At 46.0% G+C, this 14,373-nt stretch overlaps 1 protein-coding gene across 4 annotated transcripts in view; it reads left to right on the forward strand.

Moving 5' to 3' along the window:
- The window catches only part of RNF44 (ring finger protein 44), a 69,743-nt gene that overhangs the window by 18,684 nt on the left and 36,686 nt on the right, over window positions 1-14,373 (forward strand). Inside the window, exon 1 of one of the 4 annotated variants that reach the window (XM_040406778.1) lies at window positions 10,008-10,239. The exons of the other annotated variants lie outside the window; for them this stretch is intronic. The gene's annotated coding sequence lies outside the window, so the exon portion shown is untranslated. Of the gene's footprint in view, window positions 1-10,007; window positions 10,240-14,373 lie in introns of those variants that run through there. 4 annotated transcript variants of the gene reach the window in all.

Raw genomic sequence — 14,373 nt, forward strand, 5'->3', positions numbered from 1 at the left:
AGAATGCTCTCCATTTAGAATGCATTAGGACAGAGCTGAAGCGTTTGTTTCCGGTATTGAGCCCCTATGACGGAACTCAATACTGGAAAACTTTAACGCTACTGTGAAAGAAGCCTTAGGCTACTTTCACACTAGCGTTCGGAGCGGGTCCGTCTGATGTTTCATCAGATGGATCCGCTCCTATAATGCAGACGTTTGCATCCGTTCAGAACGGATCCGTCTGCATTACAACTTAGAAAAATTTCTAAGTGTGAAAGTAGCCTGAGCGGATCCGTCCAGACTTTACATTGAAAGTCAATAGGGGCGGATCCGTTTGAAGATTGAGCCATATTGTGTCATCTTCAAACGGATCCGTCCCCATTGACTTCCATTATAAGTCTGGACGGATCCGCTCGCCTCCGCGCGGCCAGGCGGACACCCGAACGCTGCAAGCAGCGTTCAGGTGTCCGCTCACTGAGCGGAGCCTGAGCGCTGGCAGACGGATGCATTCTCAGCGGATCCGCCTCCACTGAGAATGCATTAGGGCCAGACGGCTGTGTTCGGTGCCGCTTGTGAGCCCCTTCAAACGGAGCGCACGAGCGGACACCTGAACGCAGGTGTGAAAGTAGCCCTAGTTATCTGCTTATTTTTCTTAAACCTTCATTTTCTCTTATTTTGGATGACATTTTGGGGCTTTGGAACCAATTACTCACGTTACAATGGTTTTAACACACAATGGTCGTCCTGGAAGTGGAACCAATTAATATTGTAACTTGAGGGACCACTGTATTGGGATACTAGGATGCAGTCGATATCTTCTCATGGCCCATGCGCCCAAGACCACAGGCACACACCCATATGCGTTTTGCAGTCCGCAAAACATGGATACCAGCCGTGTGCATGCCCTCCTTTTTTATTGTTTTATATTTTTTTTTTCACCTCCTGTAGAAATATCCTATTCTTGTCAGCAAAACTGTGCTTTATTTGCAGAGCCACGTAACAGACATACGGATGTAGACGACGCTCGGTGTGCTGTCCACATTTTCGCAGCCTTGTTGAAATTAATGGGTCTGCATCGAATCTTGTTTCGTGTGCTGACCAAAAATACGGTTGTGTGCATGGGGCCTTATCTTAAAGAGGACCTGTCGCCACTCATACCCTATGTAATAACTAGAGATGAGCGAATTTCATATTTTGAAATTCGTTCACGACTTTCTTACTGCTAAAAGGTGAATTGCGTTATGGATTACGTTACCACTGACCATAATGCAATTCTATGACCGAATGCCTTTAGAAGCATTCCGTTATTCATTCCGTCATAATAGAAGTCTATAGGCTGCATAACGGATCCATCCCGTTTCCGTTATGCAGGGGAGTCCTCTACTGATCCTGGGTCCTCTCCTGCATAACATAAACCGGACGGATCCGTTATGCAGGCCATAGACTTCTATTATGACGGAATGCCTCTAAAGGCATTCCATCATAGAACTGCGTTATGGTCCGTGGTAACAGAATCCATAACGCAATTCACCTTTTACCAGTAAACGAAGCGTGAACGAATTTCATAACCGGAAATTCGCTCATCTCTAGTAATAACAATTCTGGAACATCTATTCTTATGTCTCTATGTTGTGCTATTCCTTTATTATTTCTACTAGAAGTTATGGATGAATTACTAGCAGTCTGCAGTAAGGGTACAGAGGGGTGGTGACAAGTTGGGGGTGTATACAGTCTGACTATCCAATCAGTGCTGCCATTTTCAGACTGTGCAGGGACACACCCCTAACTGGTTAACAAAATTATCCACAATCAGTGGATTTGTGGCCTACACAGATCTAATCGGCATGACAAGCTTTTTCTGGGTGTATAGTGCTACACTCTTGCCTTGTCTAGGCCTCCAGCAGTACAGTTGTGTTCCTATTAAAAGGGTTGTCCAGTTTGTTTGTTTGGTTTTTTTTTTATTTACCCCCCCCAGCCAGTGGTACTTTGTAGAATTCCTACTCACCTTTTCCCTCCCGTCTATTAGTTTCGGCATGGTTATGTGTAGCTTCCTCCCGGCCTACCTGCACACCAGTGTGAGCTGTCGTCTTCTGCTATAAAAGGCCGGCATCTGCAGGTGCTCTGGCTCCCCCTACTGGTTCCTTACATAGATAAGGTTTATTAGATGATCGCACAAAGTGAAAGTACCAGTCACATAGCTAGAAAAATAGTTAAAGGAGTTGTCCGGGTTCAGAGCTGAACCCGGACATACCCTTATTTTCACCCAGGCAGCCCCCCCTGAGGCTAGCATCGGAGCATCTCATGCTCCGATGCGCTCCCTTGCCCTGCGCTAAATCGTGCAGGGCACGGGCTCTTTTGTTTATCATAACACACTGCCGGGCGGAAACTTCCGCCCGGCAGTGTGTTCGGTGATGTCACCGGCTCCGATGGGCGGGCTTTAGCGCTGCCCTAGACGTTTTACTGGCTAAATCCCACCCATCAGTGCCGGTGATGTCACCGGGCTTCCTGGCAGCCCCGGTACATCACCGGATCTCCAAAAAATTACTTTGCCTGCACGATTTAGCGCAGGGCAAAGGAGAGCATCGGAGCATAAACTGCTCCGATGCTCAAGTCAGGGGGGCTGCCGGGGTGAAAATGGAGGTATGTCCGGGTTCAGCTCTGAACCCGGACAACCCCTTTAACCTTTTGTGACAGAAAGGCCAATTGAAATTTTGATTTTTAGCCAAAAAAGAGTAACTTGCAATCATTAAAAAAAAAAAAAAAGTGTACATAGCCTTTAAGGCCTCATGCACATGACCGTAGGCCGTCCGTGCCTGTATTGTGGACTGCAAACGGCCTGTGCGCAATATACGGGCACTGGCCATGTGCCCTCCGTATAATGGATGTGGACCCATTGACTTGAATGGGTCTGCAGGATACAGAGCATTGCGGAATGGAGGCACGGATCGGAAGCACTACAGAGCGCTTCCGTGGGATTTCGGTCTGTGCCTCTGCCTATTTTTTTTTGCGGTGAGGACGATCTATTTGGGGCCCCATAGAAGAACATGGATATCCATCAAAACAAAAGTTATGCTAAATTAGCGGAGTGCTGCCTCTCCCTTTGTTTTGTTGGACTCTATAGTGAGGGGCTGAGTTGGACCACACCTCAGGAGGCACGTGCCCACCTACGCTGCATCTCTACGAGAAGAACATAGGTGTGTCTGGCTGATGAATGACTGAACTCCCTGCAGATAGAAACTGGGCTTATGAGGCAGCAGTTCTGCCCACTGTTCACACATTTCATATTCAAAACAATGGTTTAACAAACCCCATTCACTCTCCGCATGCTGTAGTCTTCAGACATTCCTAATTGCAGACTGAAATCCTCGGCCATATCCATACAGAAAAGGTGGATTTCATTGCAGATTTTAAGGGGTTGTGCCAAATTTATAAGTTCTCCCTTCTACACTATAGGGCAGTGGTAGGCAATCTTCGGCACTCCAGCTGTTGTGAAACTATAACTCCCAGCATGCATGCTCCTCCAAGAACTCTCATAGAAATGAATGGAGCATGCTGGGAACTGTAGTTTCACAACAGCTGAAGTGCCGAAGGTTGCTGATACCTGGTCGAGGGGGTAACTAGCTGATTGCCGGCAGTCCAAATGTTGGGACTCTGACCAGTCCGGAGAGCAGGGGTCCTGTTCCCCCGTTCTGATTGTCGGACATATTTATATCTGCATATTAAGGTCTGACAATATTAGAACCAAAATGGAGATTCACATTACCTTTAAGAGGCCAAACTCTGTTGGAATAAGCCAGAAAAGGTCAGGATAAGTTTAACTGGTACGGAAAGTCACTGGCATGCAATGTATATTGTTTTAAAAGTTATTGCCAACAGATGTGGTATCTTAAAGAATATAATGGGTCTCACATAAATTATCTTGAATACCGGGGTCAAGAGAGGTTATTGCTTAAGACACTAGTATGCAGCGTTATTCCATATAATCACCAGTATAAAGTATATATTCACATGTGATTGCATATAATTTAATATATTTTATCCAATGATATATATATATGTTTGTATATTCATATCCAGTTATTGATAATATATATATATATATATATATATATATATATAAGGCCACATATGTATCAATGAGTATATTCTGTAGAAGCATATAAGCTGGTTTTCTACTAAGAGGATCTTCTTTTAGAGAAGAGCTCAGTTATCTTAGACAGCAATTAATTAGTCATTTGGATGGCTAAGGCTACTTTCACACTTGCGTTGTTCTTTTCCGGCATAGAGTAACGTCACAGGGGCTCTATGCCGGAAAAGAACTGATCAGTTTTATCGCCATGCATTCTGAATGGAGAGTAATCCGTTCAGTTTGCATCAGGACGTCTTCAGTTCAGTCGTTTTGACTGATCAGGCAAAAGAGAAAACCGCAGCATGCTACAGTTTTCTCTCCGGCGAAAAAAACTGAGGACTTGCCTGAATGCCGGATCCGGCATTTTTTCCCATAGGAATGTATTAGCGAATACCGGAATGCCGGATCCGTCCTTCCGGCCTGCGCAGACCGATAAAAATGTGAAAAAATGTACAAGACGGATCAGTCTGTCCGCATGACAAGCGGAGAGACGGATCCGTCCTTGCAATGCATTTGTGAGACGGATCCGCATCCGGATCCGTCTCACAAATGCTTTCAGTCAGCGGCGGATCCGGCAGGCAGTTCCGACGACGGAACTGCCCGCCGGATCACACTGCCGCAAGTGTGAAAGTAGCCTTAGATACACAAACTGGATACAACTTTCTAAGGACTATTGTATTCTTATCTGCCCCATAAATTCAAGGATTAGGGAAACTTCTAATACCGCTAGTCGGTCTGAGCAAAGTGTCAGAAAGAATATCTCCTTGGTTGATATCATGGGAAAAGGTTAAGAAAGTCATGTGAACAGGTTAGATATGTGTACATTTGGCATTCCTGAACATTTAAATTTCATATATGAAACAACAGTGCCATCAAGTGGTAGATGGGCAGAAGTTTCTAAGGAATGCCAATTAAATGACATCATCCCCATGATTAACATACGTCACACCCACCTTATCTAATTGGAAATCTCTAATCCAAGAGGGGATGGACATAGATAAGGATTAGAATTTCTGATCCAGTTTTGGGGATCAGGGGAGCATCATTGACACACGTCAGGAACGTACCACAGGACGTCACAGAACATCTACACCACTTCCAGTCCTAAGAAAAAGCTCCCTACACCCTAAGGAATTCTTCCAGGGACAAACCCGAGACTCGCATTAAGAAACTGACAGATCTAAATCTTGGAAAGCTGGGTCCCTTCTAAAAGCTCTTTATCCCAAAGCCAGGGGTAATGTATAATTTATTTCATTTGCAGTAATTCTAAATTGCTCCAATGGGCATATAGTTGAGACCCCATTATTAGTGGGTCAGTAGTGTTAAAACAGTAATTTTATGGGAAATTTTAATGAACGTGCACATCATTGGAATTCCTGTAATATTTCTATCAGAGTGGGATCTCTGATCGGATTTTATTATCCGTAGTAATGTCAACGGGCGTATTTATAAGGTGTCTCTTACTGCCATATTCTTTGATTGAGCATAAGGGACTTTCCACAGATTCATTTCTATTGTTTGTTTGTTTTTGTTGCATTATAATGTTCTGATAACCAGTACACTAATCGGTAATAATTTGATTTAAAAAAAAAAAGAGTAGCATTGTATTGTACTTGGTGTAGTAAATTAAGTGAACCTGGCGTAAACGGTGGAGCACCATCTTGTGGTCAATTTTGATATTGTCCTTGTATTAATTTGTATGCCATTTTTACTGTATGTATTTGTAATAAATTTTATTTTATATAATTAATTGCACCCTGTTTCATTAGCTGCACGAATTGACTTTAGATCTCATCAATAAAAGAACTGGCGTTTATATGTCCGCCAATTAAATTTTTCAATTTTCATAAAAATATGAAATCATAATTTTTATGATTTCATATCTTATATGAAATAAATACTTGACATGATGGAGCGTGTGCACTGCCACTCTATTCATTCTGTATGGGAGATCAGCAGATATTTGGCTATCTTCAGCTCTTCCATAGAAAATGAATGGAGTGGCAGGGTGTATGCTTGACCTGTCTCTCCATCAGAACGGGATCCCGATTCTAGGGATCAGTGGGGGTCCCATCGGTTGGACCCCTAGCGATCAGCTAGTTATCCCCCTATCCTGTGGACAGGGGATAACCTATAAACTTGGCACAACCCCTTTTATTTCTGTACTGGTCAACCATTAGGTGCCTTCCATGGTGGATGTGAAGCACTGCTGGGGGTTATGTAAAATAATGCTCCCCCACTTCTGTGTGACTCCTTTTCCAGAATGACGTCACCAGTGATGTCCGCCCACGTAGACTGTACTGACTTGTTTGGATGTACAGGGTGGGCCATTTATATGGATACACCTTAATAAAATGGGAATGGTTGGTGATATTAACTTCCTGTTTGTGGCACATTAGTATATGTGAGGGGGGAAACTTTTCAAGATGGGTGGTGACCATGGCGGCCATTTTGAATCCAACTTTTGTTTTTTCAATAGGGAGAGGGTCATGTGACACATCAAACTTATTGGGAATTTCACAAGAAAAACAATGGTGTGCTTGGTTTTAACGTAACTTTACTCTTTCATGAGTTATTTACAAGTTTCTGACCACTTATAAAATGTGTTCAATTGTCAAAATTGTGTTGGATTGTCAGTGCAACCCTCTTCTCTTACTCTTCACACACTGATTTCAACACCGCAGGAGAAATGCTAGCACAGGCTTCCAGTATCCGTAGTTTCAGGTGCTGCACATCTCGTATCTTCACAGCATAGACGATTGCCTTCAGATGATACGAGATGTGCAGCACCTGAAACTACAGATACTGGAAGCCTGTGCTAGCATTTCTCCTGCGGTGTTGCTATAAGTGTGTGAAGAGTGGGAGAAGAGGGTTGCATTGACAATCCAACACAATGGGCAGCACATTGAACACATTTTGTAAGTGGTCAGAAACTTGTAAATAACTCATGAAAGAATAAAGGTACGTTAAAACCAAGCACACTATTGTTTTTCTTGTGAAATTCCCAATAAGTTTGATGTGTCAAATGACCCTCTTCCTATTGAAAAAACAAAAGTTGGATTCAAAATGGCCGCCATGGTCACCACCCATCTTGAAAAGTTTCCCCCCTCACATATACTAATGTGCCACAAACAGGAAGTTAATATCACCAACCATTCCCATTTTATTAAGGTGTATCCATATAAATGGCCCACCCTGAACATTACTAGAAAAAAATACACCACTGAATTCCTGGAAAGTCTAAGCTTTGGTAAAAAATGAGCAGCGGTACAAAGCGGTAGGCTTGTAGATTCAACCTGGCCAATCCCTCCAGTATTTGCCCCCTTAGGTGTATTTTTTATTGTCCCTATGTGGAGCAGGCCTGCAGGGGGAGAGCGGCAGTGGTTCCCAGTGGCTGTCCTCATTATGGCTCTCCCTGGGGCTGTGCAGCAGCAACCTGACCTCTGGGGCTCCTGTCTGGTGGTAGTTGGGGGAACCCTTGATGATGAATGTTTGGCAGGAGCTCAGGTAGAGTGTAATTGCAATAAATAAAGTCCCAGATAATGGGAGTAGTACTTCATACAGCAGCAAAAGGTTTGAGATATGTGACAGAGTAAGATTCTCCCAATAGCTGTGTATAGGCAGCATCAATGATGGTGGTAGTAGTCCTCCCAGGGGGACACAGGCCTAGACAGGACAGACACAGGAGGGGTAAGGGGAAAGGATGACTTTCTGATAGCTATCCTAATAACTCCTATCTGATCTATTCATCCCAAGGCGCCCATGTAATGCTGCGAGGTGCTCCATAGAGCGGACAGCTTCTATCCTAGCAAGGAGATCTGTGCTGGAGGTTGTCCCAGAACTAGCTGCAGTTACAAGTGGTGTCAGGGGTGCAGATGGCCAGCCCATCTCGGTGTGTGGTTGGTGCAATTAACCCTTTCCACAAGTAGTAAAGTCTTGATGGTAGCTTACTGTCTGAATCCAGGATGGTTCTAAATCAGGGATGCTCATCCTGCGGCCCCTCCAGCTGTTGCAAAACTACAACTCCCAACATGTCCTGATAGCTGTAATCTGTCAGGGCATGCTGGGAGTTGTAGTTCTGCAACAGCTAGAGGGCTGCCGGTTGGGCATGCCTGTTCTAAACCTTCTGTGGCCGTCTGTTCTTTTTTCCTCAGGGATAGTCTCTCAGTGGATTTCTTCTCTGGCAGCTGTTCAGTCTCAGGAATGATGTTTCCTGGGTAAGGCCTAGTTCACACTTCAGTTATTTCCATCAGTGATTGTGAGCCAATACCAGTAGTGACGCCTCCACAGACATAAGGGAAAGATCTGCTCCTGTTCTGTGTTTTTGACCTGTCCCTGGTTTTGGCTCACAATAACTGATGGAAATAACTGTAGTGTGATCTCAACCTAAGGCCTCATGCACACGACCGTTTTTTGTTTTGTTTTTTTTCCCCCATTTGCGTTCCGTATACTGTCCGTACACGGAACCATTCATTTCAATGGGTCCGCAAAAAAAAAACTGAATGTACTCTGTATGCATTCCGTATTTCCGTTCAAAGATAGAACATGTCCTATTATAGTCCGCATAACAGACAAGGATAGGACTGTTCTATTAGGGGCCAGATGTTCCGTTACGTAATATACGGAATGCACATGGATGTTATCCGTATTTTTTGCGGACCGCAAAACACTGAAGAAGCCATACGGTCGTGTGCAAGAGGCATAAGGCCTCTTGCACACGACCGTATGTCTTTTTCTGTATTTTGTGGTCCATTTTTCACAGATCCATTGTTCCGTTTTTTGTTTCCGTTCTGCAAAAAATCTCCATATGCAATACGTTGTTTGCGGATCGCAAATGGAAACAAAATTTTTAATCATTACTGTAAGGTGCAGTAATATTTTTAAACAGTAAACACATGGGCAAAGTGGGCATGGATCTGCAAAAAACGGATGACATACAGATGTGTTCCGTATGCATTCCGTATTTTTTTGCGGACCCATTGACTTGAATGGAGCCACGGATCGTTATTTGTGGGCAATAATAGGACAAGTTCTATCTTTTAAAGGAACGGATATAAGGAAACTGAATGCATACGGGGGGGGGGTACATTCCGTTTTTTTGCGGAACCATTGAAATGAACAGTTCCACATACGGACCGCAAGAACGGAAACGGGGGAAAAAAAAAGAACGTTTGTGTGCAAGAGGCCTAAGGCTTCTCTTTGGGCCTACCTTGCAGGAGTTCACACATGTACGTTCGTCTACTACCCTCTAACCCAGGCATCCTCAAACTGCGGCCCTCCAGCTGTTGTAAAACTACAACTCCCACAATGCCCTGCTGTAGGCTGTTCGGGCATGCTGGGAGTTGTAGTTTTGCAACAGCTTGGAGGGCCGCAGTTTGAGGATGCCTGCTCTAACCAGGAGGCCTCTATGGCAACCTAACCTAGACTGCTAGGGTTAGCTGTTTTTTGTCCATACACAACCATCAGGACTGCATGGTGCATAGCGAGAACCTGAAAGGGTTAATCCCATCATCTTTTAGCAGTGCTTTTCTGGGTTCACTGTAAAACGTGCAGGAAGGTCTGCTGTGCTGGAAATGTCGGGTCACAGACCTCTCTGCTGGGACCACATGGCACGGGCTGGGGAGAGAAATGTGTTGGGATCTAGTTGCTGCCCTTGATTGTGCAGACTGAACAGCCCCTAGCCACCAGGCAGATTACATAGCTCACGTTCCTGAGGGGACGAGCCGCCTGGTTGCTATGGGTAACGGCTGCTCTCTACCGATGTCATTGCTGCATGGAGAAGGGACCGCCACCACTCACCAGGGTCAGCAAAGCAAATGCGGGCGCGTCACGTGACGTTTGGCGGGCGGGGCTCCAAGAGCAGCTCTCGTCATAATTTTGCCTTTGGTTCGGGGAGGGGGACTGACTGACGCTTGTCTGTGCGCGGGCACGTCACGTACGCGCTCCCCCCTGTGTTGTGAATAGGGGAGCAGGACGTTGTGTGTCTTAAAGTGACAGAGACCGGAGCCTGGGTGCCTGTACAGTAGGGCGCGCTACCCCGCATGTCGGGCTGGGTGGCGAGCGAGCAGCAGCAGCCGCCGCCTGTGACCTCGTGTGAACCCGGCTCGCGGGGACCGAGACGGAGGCACCGGGTACGTTATTGCGAGCAGACACCGTGCTTTGTCCGAGGCTTTCTGTTCTGAGCGCTCAGCTCCTCCCTCTGGCATGTAAATACTGGCCACCTGGGTCACGTGTGAACTAGCGGCGGGGGTGACCCTGTGGCGGGCGCACGTGCTGGTCAGTGTGCGCTTGTTGTTAGTTGCGCCTCTCTGTCCCTTTGTGTCTCGGTCACAGCGGACGGGTGAGTGCTGCTGGGGAGGAGGCCTGAGGGGCTGCGCTCAGCCTGCGGAGAACACGGCGAGCGCCTGGCTCTTTTCCTTTGTTGTTGCTTTGTTGTTTCCTGCCGAGCACATGGTGTGAGAGACTGGAGCCTGCTCTTAAAGCCACAGCCTGCTCCCATGTGGTCACCGCTGCCCACACATGCCAAGGTACTCTTGGAGGGCATGGCTGGCACAAGCATCCCATCTGAAGTACTGTGGTAATGCTTTAGGTAGAAGCACCATAACCGTTTCTGGCGCCAGAGCATGAGGGTCTAGACCAGGGGTGACTGTTGATAAGTCGGCTGGGTCCCATTGGAATGGATGAGACCGCAAATGTCATCACTGTGACTTTGGTGCCAGTATAAGTCACAGAAGCATTGTCACACCGAGGATACTGCTTAAAGGGTTTGTCCTACAAAAATAAGGTCTTTTTGGATCTTGGGAGATATTACTGTTGGGACCCACCACAATCCAGAGAGTTTTACTTCTATTCCGCAGCACTTTACAGACCTCCTCAATGGAGCTCACAATCTATACTGATCCGTATGTCCCGACAATGAGGCGTCTGTACACTGTTTTGTACCGACATGCACACTAATGTTCTTTATTGGGGGGAGGGGTGTCCAACTGATAGGTATTACCTATCCTGTTAGGTAGTAAATGATTTTCATGAGGTAGCCCCTGAAAAGGGACTCTGGTGCCACATACCTGGAAATAAAACCTTCCGTCCATGTAGTTGTGTGCTTATCAGTTGAAAGGAACGCACTTGGTCCCATGTTGATATGGCGCCCAATTTGGAGAAATAAGCCTTTGTAGCTTATGTAAATGACGCCTTAGGTGCAACAAGGTCGTTGCCCTTGCACTTGAAGCTCCAGTCACTTTCTGTTTAATCACCAGTTGAAACCCAGCAGTCTCGCCGAAAACTAGCCAAATCCCTGCCGGCTCCCATTCTAGTCCGTGTGGTCTGGAGGTGAACAACCGTATCCTGCAGATGTGACACTAGCCTAGCCAGTTGGGCCTGTCGTGTACTGCGGCTATCTGTTGTGTGATACATCTCACACATAGTAAAAGCCACAACGCTGATGTGAACAGAGTCTTAGCAACTCACTGTGAAGGACGTGGTCCATTTTTCTTCTCTGGTGCTGTGAAATGCTGTTTCCTGATGGTAGAAATTGTGAAAAATAGCTAGTTTCTGCCAATTTCTCTGGGGAAGCATCCTAGTGAAAAATGATTGAGACATAGGTTGCATATTGATCCCCTTTCACTTGAGACCCAGATCTGTCATGGGCATCAATCACAAAATCTGTATGTAATGGTACTGATTCACATAACCATACTCGGTCCAGAAAACCTAGGCCGTGTTCAGGCCGCATCTCTCGGACCTAAGTGACGGCATCATAGTGTGTTATGATAGTCCATTCCTATCTAATTGTGGGTCAGTTGGACTGTACTCACATGATGTATATTGGGTTCTATAGCAGGGTCACATTAATACTGAGTGGTATCTCCCCTCGCTGTGATACAGATGGTGGCTATCCTCCTGTGTTATGTCATTCAAAAATCTTTCAGCTTGCACCTATAGTTCAACCAAGGTGGTTGTTGGCTGCTGTATAGAGGAGATCAGTCACCCCTTCCAGTCCCAGATATTCTCGATGGGGAAGAGATTTGGCAATCAAGCTGGCTAGGGGAGCTGCTGCATGCCATGAAAGGCACGTTGTGTAGTGCGGAGAGTGTGTGAGTGGGCGTTATCTTGTTCTAACACCAACCATACACGTTCATATCTCAATTCTTATCAAACTGATAGGTATGTGTTCATATCCTGTCAGGAGCTCAGAGATAAGGGCTAAACATGATCCATCAGGGCTTCTATCTGAGGAGACCCGCTGTAAGCAGAAAGCCTGCCACTCTACAGAAACTCACATCTGTACAGAGGAAGGGCTGAATGTTGTTGATAAAAAGAAATTAATAAAATTATTTGTAGCCCCAAATGAGTAGAATGCAAGAATAAAAAAGGTTGCCATAGCATTTAAGCCAGGATTTTTCAACTCCACTCCTCGGGACCTACCTACAGGATTTCCTTAGTATTGAGCAGGTAATATCATTAGTGTCAGTGCATCAGGACTTACCACAGGTATTCATTCTGTGGTGTATTCTCAAATCCTGACCGGTAGGTGGGTCCCAAGGACTGGAGTTGAGAATACCTAATTTAAAGGGGTTGTTTCATCATGGACAATGGGGGCATATCGCTAGGATATGCCCCCATTGTCTTATAGGTGCAGGTCCCACTGCTGGGACCCGCACCTATATAGACAACAGAGCCCCGCAAGTGAAGGCGGGCGTACCGCACATGTGCAGCCGCCCTCCATTCATTTTCTATGGTGCTGGTGAAAATAGCCGAGCACTGGCTCAACTATTTCTGTCGGCCCCATAGAAATGAATGGGAGAGGGGGCAGCATGTGCGGTACACTCCCATTCACTTCTATGGGAAGTAGGCTTTGTGGTAGCCGGACCGGAGTCCTCCAGCCACCACCTTGCGGGGCTCCATTCTCGATACTGGGACACGCACCTTTAAGACAATGGGGCCATATCCTAGCGATATGCCCCCATTGTCCATGATGAGACAACCCCTTTAAGCATTCTCAAGCTTGAGCACTGTTCTCATTGGTTCACTCAGGATGGTCAAAGCAGGCTGCTATCTTGACACTTTAGTTACAGAGCCCACTGACATGGTATCTTTTGATTTCATAGGAAAATTGAAAATTCAGTTGGGCAGATTTGCCGGTCCTATAGATCAGTGCTCAAACTGTGAAGTGCGCCTCATTGGTGAAGCCAGGTTTGGGTCGTCCTCCGGAATTCAGCTGTCAGTTGACTACTGTGGCGGGGCATGGTAGCCAGTGGCTCCCTGCTCGGCTTTTCACCCTTATAGACCGCTAGGCCTGAAGCCCATGAGAACACACAACACAAGTGATGTGATGATGTCATCGTGACTGCTTGTTCTGGGACGCAGGCAGCGCAGGCCAGAAGAAACCTCTGGCCGTGAATCAGAAGTCAAGTGAGGTATTTAATTTTTTTTTATTTTTTTTTATGACTCCAACCCCCCTCTCTTTGGCCACACAGAGAGCATATAACGGGGGTGTTATTATAACTGGAGGCATTCCACTCTGGGGAAGTAGATTTCTACTTGGGCCACTATGGGGGGGGGGGGCATATTACTACTGGGGGCACTATATAAGAGAATACTATAACTATTTAAGGCACTGCTTGGTACAATTAATTTGGGGGTGCTGGGTGAGAACTATTACTATTGGGGGCACTGCTTGGGCACTATTACTATTAGGGCACGATCTACTTGCTGAAATTATTTTTATAGAGGTCACTGGTGACAGATTCCCCGATCAAACTGTTTGCATTGACACATAGCTGTGGTTCATTGGATTAAAACATTGTTTTCCTTTTGTAGATCCAAGGCTCCATTCCTGAGTTATAATACTTTTTCTTCATATGCAGATTAGGGCTTTGGTGCAATGAGGGCAGCACCATTGCATTTGTTGCACCCAAGCTCCACTCATTTCTGTGGTCATCCCCTCCTTCATCCTGTCAATTAAAGCCGAGAGGGAGGGGCTGGCCACAGAAATGAGTGGAGCTTGGGTGCAACAAGAGCAATGGTGCTGCCCTTATTGCACCAAAGGCCCAATTTGCATGTTAAGGAAAAGTATAATAACTTGAGAACGAAGCCTCGGATCTACCAAAGGAAAACAGTGTTTTAATTAGATAAACCGTTTGCTAGGGAGTCCGCTGGTGACAGATTCCCTTTAAAAAGGGTTCATCCCGTCTTGCAGTTTCCACAGCGAGATGGGACGAAGTGCTGGCCCTTGGGGCTGCTCCACTATTTGCAGGGCCTTGTCT

Source organism: Bufo bufo, chromosome 1 (genome assembly GCF_905171765.1).
Source record: "Bufo bufo chromosome 1, aBufBuf1.1, whole genome shotgun sequence".
Classification (NCBI taxonomy): Eukaryota; Metazoa; Chordata; class Amphibia; order Anura; family Bufonidae; genus Bufo; species Bufo bufo.